At 51.6% G+C, this 6,647-nt stretch overlaps 1 protein-coding gene across 2 annotated transcripts in view; it reads left to right on the top strand.

Moving 5' to 3' along the window:
• The first annotated feature begins 5,148 nt into the window (after positions 1 to 5,148).
• Positions 5,149 to 6,647, top strand: part of SHOC2 (SHOC2 leucine rich repeat scaffold protein) — a 72,428-nt gene continuing 70,929 nt past the window's right edge. Inside the window, exon 1 of one of the 2 annotated variants that reach the window (XM_054071648.1) lies at positions 5,149 to 5,273. The gene's annotated coding sequence lies outside the window, so the exon portion shown is untranslated. Of the gene's footprint in view, positions 5,274 to 5,412; positions 5,684 to 6,647 lie in introns of those variants that run through there. The other variant, XM_054071647.1, reaches the window with a different exon arrangement.

The raw sequence follows: 6,647 nt of genomic DNA, 5'->3' as shown, positions 1-6,647 counted from the left end.
ACAGAGACAGGAGTGTCAGGTGGATAGGCAGTGAGATGAAGAGCCAGACAAGAGACTAAACAGGGACCTGATAATGGGACCCAAAGTTGGAGGCAATGTCCAAAGTTGAGAGAGGAGAGGTGGCCTGGGAAGGAGCAGGTGACCGAAGTCTGAAAGTGGAGGTCGGGCCAGGCAGAGGGGAGGGGATTGGAGGAGCAGGAGAGAGTGGCAGGAGGCAGCTCCACACAGAGGGGCACGCGGGTGGAAAGGAGTGTAATGGGATGTGCTCGCTGGGATATCCTGACTTCCAGAGCTGGAAGTGGAACAGAGCTGCCCTGAGGCTGGCTTCACGTTGGCTTAGCTAGCAAAGGATTTGACTCTTGTGCTTTCTGCCCCAGCCTGCAGTACAGAAATGACTAGAACTGAGTGTCTTTGGACGAGGCAGTGGCAGCTGCCTGCCTGGGGAGGAGAGTGGGCTTTCTTGTAGCTAGATGACAAAAATTGCACAGTTGGGAGGAGGCAGTGAAAAGAGCGTATAACCAAGAGAGAAAGGATCAATTCATTAGCCTGGCAGCCACTAAATTAAGAAAAGGCAAGTGGGGATATTATATCAGAGGTATCTGAATTCGGTCAAAGTTGGTTCTGAAGTTGCTGATCTTGTGGTCAGCTTAAGCAAGCTTAACTAATTAATTGCTTTATTTTTGCTCACTGTGTAAGACCTAGCTCCTAATAAATCACACTGCTTTGTAGAGACATGCTTAAAACAACTGTGTCAATAGTGAATAGTCTCAGGAATGGCCTTATGAATCCAACGAATAATCCAAATTCCAACACTCATCCCTCTCTGCTGCTGGTCTAGATGGAGGATAACAGCCCGCTGTTGCTGTCTGTTTCTCTTTGAGTAAAAGGGATGGAGGTCTGTGTTGGTCGTAGGGAAGTATCAGCACTGTTGATGACCCGTGGAGGTGCTGTGATGCTGCATGATCCTGCACGAATAGTTTTCCTTTTCAGGAGCACAGGAAATGCCACAGGTGTTAAAGGAACATTATGAAGGTTGCAGAGCCAAGTGTTCATAAGTTAGGCGATGTCCGAATGAAATTGTTGGTGAGAGCTTAATTCAGAACGTGTACACATGCAGGCTATGAAATACCCATTAGTTATATTTCCCCTGCAGTTCACTTCAGCAGGAATGGCAGTAATTCCAGATCCTCACACAGTTCTATGTGTTTTCTGGGGCAACGGAGATGGGGGAACCTCACACATATTGTCTGTGGATTTGTCTTGAGGAGGGGTACTCAGTCGCAATACCACAAGGTTCATGGGCTTGTCACGTTGTCTCCCGATGCTGAGACCCTCAACTAATACTCCTAAGGATTCTGACTTTTGCTCACCATCTACACTGGACCAGCTCTGTGTTGATGAATATTTTGAAGACAAACAATCCTGATGAAAGCTGGGAGCAGGTTACAGTTGAGAGCAGGTTACAGTTGAGTTCTCCAGTAAAAGCGTCCAGTAAGAGGTTGTAAAATTAACTATTCCTTTTGTGCAGATGAAAACCAAATCTTGCATGTATGAATTCTGCCTTTGCAAAAGTGCCTGTTAGTTCCGATTGTTTGCACAAGTATTACTGTAGTATTGGTCTAATCTCATAGAACATATTTAAGTAATTGCAGCAGAAGAGTGGAGTTATCAGGGTAAGATTCTTGGCTGATTCGTCATCTAGTGACAATTGTCCTGCTATGCTTTATATCAGCGTTTCTGTTTTATGTTTCATCATAAAATGAACAAACCATTTTTTTTCTGAGTATAAAGTAACATTTTTTAAAAAATTTGCAAACGTATTTTTGAAATCAAAGCAAGTGAAAACAGAACTAAAATCTCTAACAGAACCAAAATCTCTAACAGAACCAGAGTACAAGCACCATGGATCCTTTGTACATCCCTCTTCAATGCTAGGGCAACTGGGCAGAGCCCGAGAAAGGTAAAGGTACTGTACACAGCCAAGAAACCATTCAGATCCTGTGTGTGGTGAATGCAGGCTGTGGTCTTTAACACAGAAGATGGAGTTACATGTAGACATCTGTGTATGTTCAAATGAGTTACATAAGAAAAAAATTCTTTCCAACTCCATTTTTCTCAGGGCAAAGCATGTATTTCCATGTCTTGTAGGGGATTGGTGCGCTGCCTGCACTGAACCTTTTACTGAGTAATAGCAACAAATAAACATCCAGCCATTGTAAGAAATATTGTCACTAGGAAATTCCACCTGGTTTCTGCCCTGTGACCCATTATGTCAAAAAGCCGATTCTCCTTTTAACACTGTCCAGCATTTATTAGTAAAAAAGCGTATAACCTGTAATTGAACTGTCTGGTTTGCCGAAGAATCACACAAAGGAAACTGGCAGAACTCAGGTAATTGAATTCGAATAGCCTTGTTTCACTGAAACGAGCCTCCATGGTTGTCAAAAGTTGTAAAAAAACCGGTGGAAATAGCTCATACTTACATCTGACTCTGCTCCCAAATTTGCTTATGGTTTTTAGATTCTGCCAAGGCGCTGCTGTTCCTTTCGAACATGAGCCAGTGGGACCAGTCCAGATCAGCAAGTACCGAGATCAAATAGTAGACTCCCACTAGCTTTAATGTGTTTTAGAAATCAGAAAGTTGAGCTGCTACTGCAGTGCAGAATCCATCTAGGCTTCAAAGGGGAACTGATTGCAACCACCTGAGAATTTAGCATTAAAAAGAAACTAAACCTTTCTCAGCAAAATACCGAAAGATCTGTTATAACAAGCCGTGAAAGAACTTGCTTTTACATCTCATCTGAAATCAAATGATGACTGATCGCAGATGCTCTGTCACACTTGAGTGGGTTTCTCTACCGAAGGGATATGGTTGTGGCCCTCTAAACGGCTACCACCAACCCCTGCAGCTCCCGTGTATTCCTTGCACGGGCAGCTTGGTTGCACTTAGCTTGGGCTATCCCCTACAGAAAGAAGAGTCAGCACATGGGGGTGAGGTTATATCAGGTGACAACAGGGGATGGTCACGATTTTGTAGAAAAAGGAGTCATGGGAACATTGCAGTCTCCTGGTCCAACTCTTCCATAATGTCTCAGTCGCTAAAGGTGACCTACAGCAAGAGCGAGGAGGCTGTGTGATACAGAGGTACTTCACAGGAACTCATTAGATTAGAATTTGCACCTTGAATACTGTGTTTAGTTTTGTGCCACTGTACAAGAAAGACATTGGGGCACTGGAGTGTGTCCGGAGGAGGGCAACGATGCTGGTGAAGGATCTGGAGCACAAGGCTTATGAGGAGTGGCTGAGGGAACTGGGGCTGTTTAGCCTGGAGAGAAGGAGGCTGAGAGGAGACCTTACTGCCCTCTACAACTACTTGAAAGGAGGTTGCAGTGAGGTGAGCGTTGGTCTCTTCTCCCAAGTAACAAGTGAGGAAATGAGAGGAAATTGCCTCAAGTTGTGCCAGGGAAGGTTTAGATTGGATATTAGAAAAAAATCCTTCACTGAATGACTGGCAAAGTGTTGGCACAGGCAGCCTAGGGAACCGGTGGAGTCACCATCCCTGGATGGTTAAAAAATCGTGCAGATGTGGCACTTCGGGAGATGGTTTACTAGGCACGGTGGTTTTGGGCTGACAGTTGGACTGGATGATCTTAGAGGTGTTTTTCAACCATGATGATTCTGTGAAAACAGTTCCTGTTTCTTGCAATACTTTAATGAGTTACAGCCAGCACCTAACTGAGCTGTGGGCTGTCCTCCTCACTCGGGGAAGCCCCGACAGCAGTTTCCCCATCAGGCAGCAGTGACACACGCAGTTTCGCTGGGATGTGCAGCCACAGGGGTTTCATGTGAGGCAGTTACCCATGTGGGCTGCCTGACAGCTGCAGAGCTGGGCACCGAGAGGTGACAGCAGGGTGACCTGGGAGGCCTGTGGGCTGGCATACAGCCTGGGGGCTGGTGTACAGCCCAGGAGACCAATGCACAGCCCAGGGGGGGTGGTGTACAGGTTGGGAGGCTGGCCTGTGGCCCTGGGAGGCTGGTGAACAGCCCTGGAGGATGGTGTACAGCTCAGGGGTGGTGGTGTATGGCATGGGGTGGATGGTGCATAGTCCAGGGGACTGATGTACAGCCCTGGAGACTGGTGTGCAGCCCAGGAGACTAGTGTGCAACCTAGGGGCTGGTGTACAATCCACGGGGTGATCACAGCCTGAAGGGCCAATGCACAGCCCAGGGGCTGGTGCGCAGCAGGGGGGGGGTGTGTGTGGGTGTCAGTGTACAGCCCCAAGGGGCTGGTGCATATTCCTGGGGGCTGGTGCATATCCCTGGAGGCTGGTGCACATCCCTGGGGCTGGCGCATATCCCTGGGGGCTGGTGTACAGCCCAGGCAGCTGGTTTACAGCCCTGGGTGCCAGTGTTCAGCTCCGGGAGTTATTGTACAGCCCTGGGGGTCTGGTGTACAGCCTGGGCGAGCCGGTGTATAGCCCGAGGGATCAGTGCACAGCTCTGGGAGGCCAGTGTACGGTCCAGAGGTGGTGCGGTACAGCCCAGGAGGGCAGTGTACGGCATGGGGGAGCCACTGTACAGCTTGGGGGAGCCAATGTATAGCCCGAGCAGTCGGCATACAGCCCGAGGGGGACAGTGTACAGCCTGGGGAAGCTGGTGTATAGCCGGGAGTCCAGTGTACAGCCTGGGGGAGCCAGTGTAAAGCCCGGGGGTCCAGTGTACAGCCTGGGGGAGCCGGCGTATAGCTCGAGGATTCGGTGTACAGCCCCGGGGGGGGGCAGTGTATAGCCCGAGGGGTCGGTGGACAGCCCCGAGAGTCCAGTGTACAGCCCGGGGGGGCCGGTATACAGCCCGAGGGTTCGGTGCCCAGCCCTGGGAGGCCGAGGTACAGCCAGAAGTGGTGGGGTACAGCCCAGGGGGGCGGTGTGCAGCCCGGGGGAGCCAGCGTATAGCCCGAGGAGTTGATGCACAGCCCAAGGGGTCGGTGCACAGGCCCGGCAGGCCGCGGTACATCCCAGAGGTGGTGGGGTACGTACCGGGGGAGGGGTGTGTGTGTGTGGGGGGCCCACACAGTGCTGGACCCCCGGGGCGTCTCCCGGGGCAACGGGATCACTTCCGGCCGGCGCGGCGCTGTCGCGTCCCGGTAACCTGGAAGCGCTCGTCTCGGCGGCCCCGCCCCGAGTGGAGCCGCGGGAGCGCCGTGGGCGGGGAGTCCCGTGACGGCTCGGGGCGCGCAGATGGGGCCGCGCCGGGCGGGATGGCGGAGCCGCACGGTACAGGACACCGCGGGGGCGGACAAAGGCGGGGCGGGCCCGGGGCGGGCAGATGCGGAGGGGGCGCGGGGGGCTGCCCGGGCTCCGGTGCCCGAGTGCGTGTGTGTCCCCGAGCCCCGCTGCGCCCCGGGAGCCGCGGCGAGGAGAGGAAGGAGGAAGCGCCGCGGTGCAGCCGAGCCTCCTCCTCCTTCTCTCTCCTCCTCCCGCCGGTACCGGGGCTGGCGAGGGGGGAATCCGGGCACTGAGGATTGACCGGGCTCGGGGTAGCGATCGCAGCGCTCGGGAGGGCAGCGGGGCTGCGTCCCCCCTCCCGTCCCGGCTCCCTTCCTGCCTCCCCGCACGGGTCTGTTGGGCCGGCGCTGATGGAGCCGGGATCCCCTGCCCGAAGCCGTCGCCTTCTGCCCGGCCAGGTGACTTTTCCGGTGTTGGAACCGGTGGAAAAAGCGGTGTGACAGCCTCCCGCCCGCCGCCGGGGCTGCCCAAGGGTTTGGTTTGTTGTTTTGGTTTTTTTTAACCCGCGCTGCGCCCGAATTTTCCCGAGGAAACGGTTAAAAAGCTGTAGTAACCTTAGGAAAGGTGAAGGGCCGCGTGTGTGTGGGCTGAAATCGCGGCTGGGCGTGAGCTCTGCCGAGATTCGGAGCTGAACTTGGGTGGAAGTGTGGCTCCACGGGGCTGCCCGAGGAGCGGGGACGGAGCGGGAACAAACGCTCGCACCGGGTGGGAAAACCGAGCGCCCAAATAGTAGGAGTAATTTTTAACTCACGTACTCGAGATGGGGATATGAAAGCGCACGTTTTATTCAGTTCTGCACATGTGCAGACACTTCCCAGGCAGAATATTCATGATCAGGGAGTTGTAATTGTGTGTATTGTCATTCCTGCAGTACTCGGTGGGTTTTGTTTTTTTTCTTTCTCTGTCAAAAGAGAAATTAAGCTGGTTTTAATAATTACCTTCAGGATTACTGTTTTTTTGTTCACACGTTTGACTTTCTACTTATTGTTTTTTCTTTTTGCCTTCTAAACTGTGGGGTTTTTTTAATCACTGGTTGTTATTGGGTGCTGCTATTTATAAAAATCAAGGGCTTAAAGTAGGTGGTGGTCAAATTAAGTCACTCTTATTTACAGCCATATTTCAGGCATATGTTCCGTGGTGATCTTGATATAATCCTAGCCTGGTTTTGGGAAAGATTTACTGTATCCTATGAATTTGTTATTACACTGTTGTACATGCATGTTAATTTTAGTAACACCCTTATCCTCTTAATTCCTATTGCATGGTTTGGGTTTGACTGTTTTGGTTTTCTATGTAATTATTCTTTGCTCGGGATGAGTGAGATGGGAGGTTATTTTAGTAATTTAAAGCTGGATTCCTTTT

The sequence above is a fragment of the Cuculus canorus genome, chromosome 7, assembly GCF_017976375.1.
Source record: "Cuculus canorus isolate bCucCan1 chromosome 7, bCucCan1.pri, whole genome shotgun sequence".
Classification (NCBI taxonomy): Eukaryota; Metazoa; Chordata; class Aves; order Cuculiformes; family Cuculidae; genus Cuculus; species Cuculus canorus.
The sequence above is the reverse complement of the archived record's forward strand: the minus strand, read 5'-3'. Positions and strand labels throughout refer to the sequence as shown.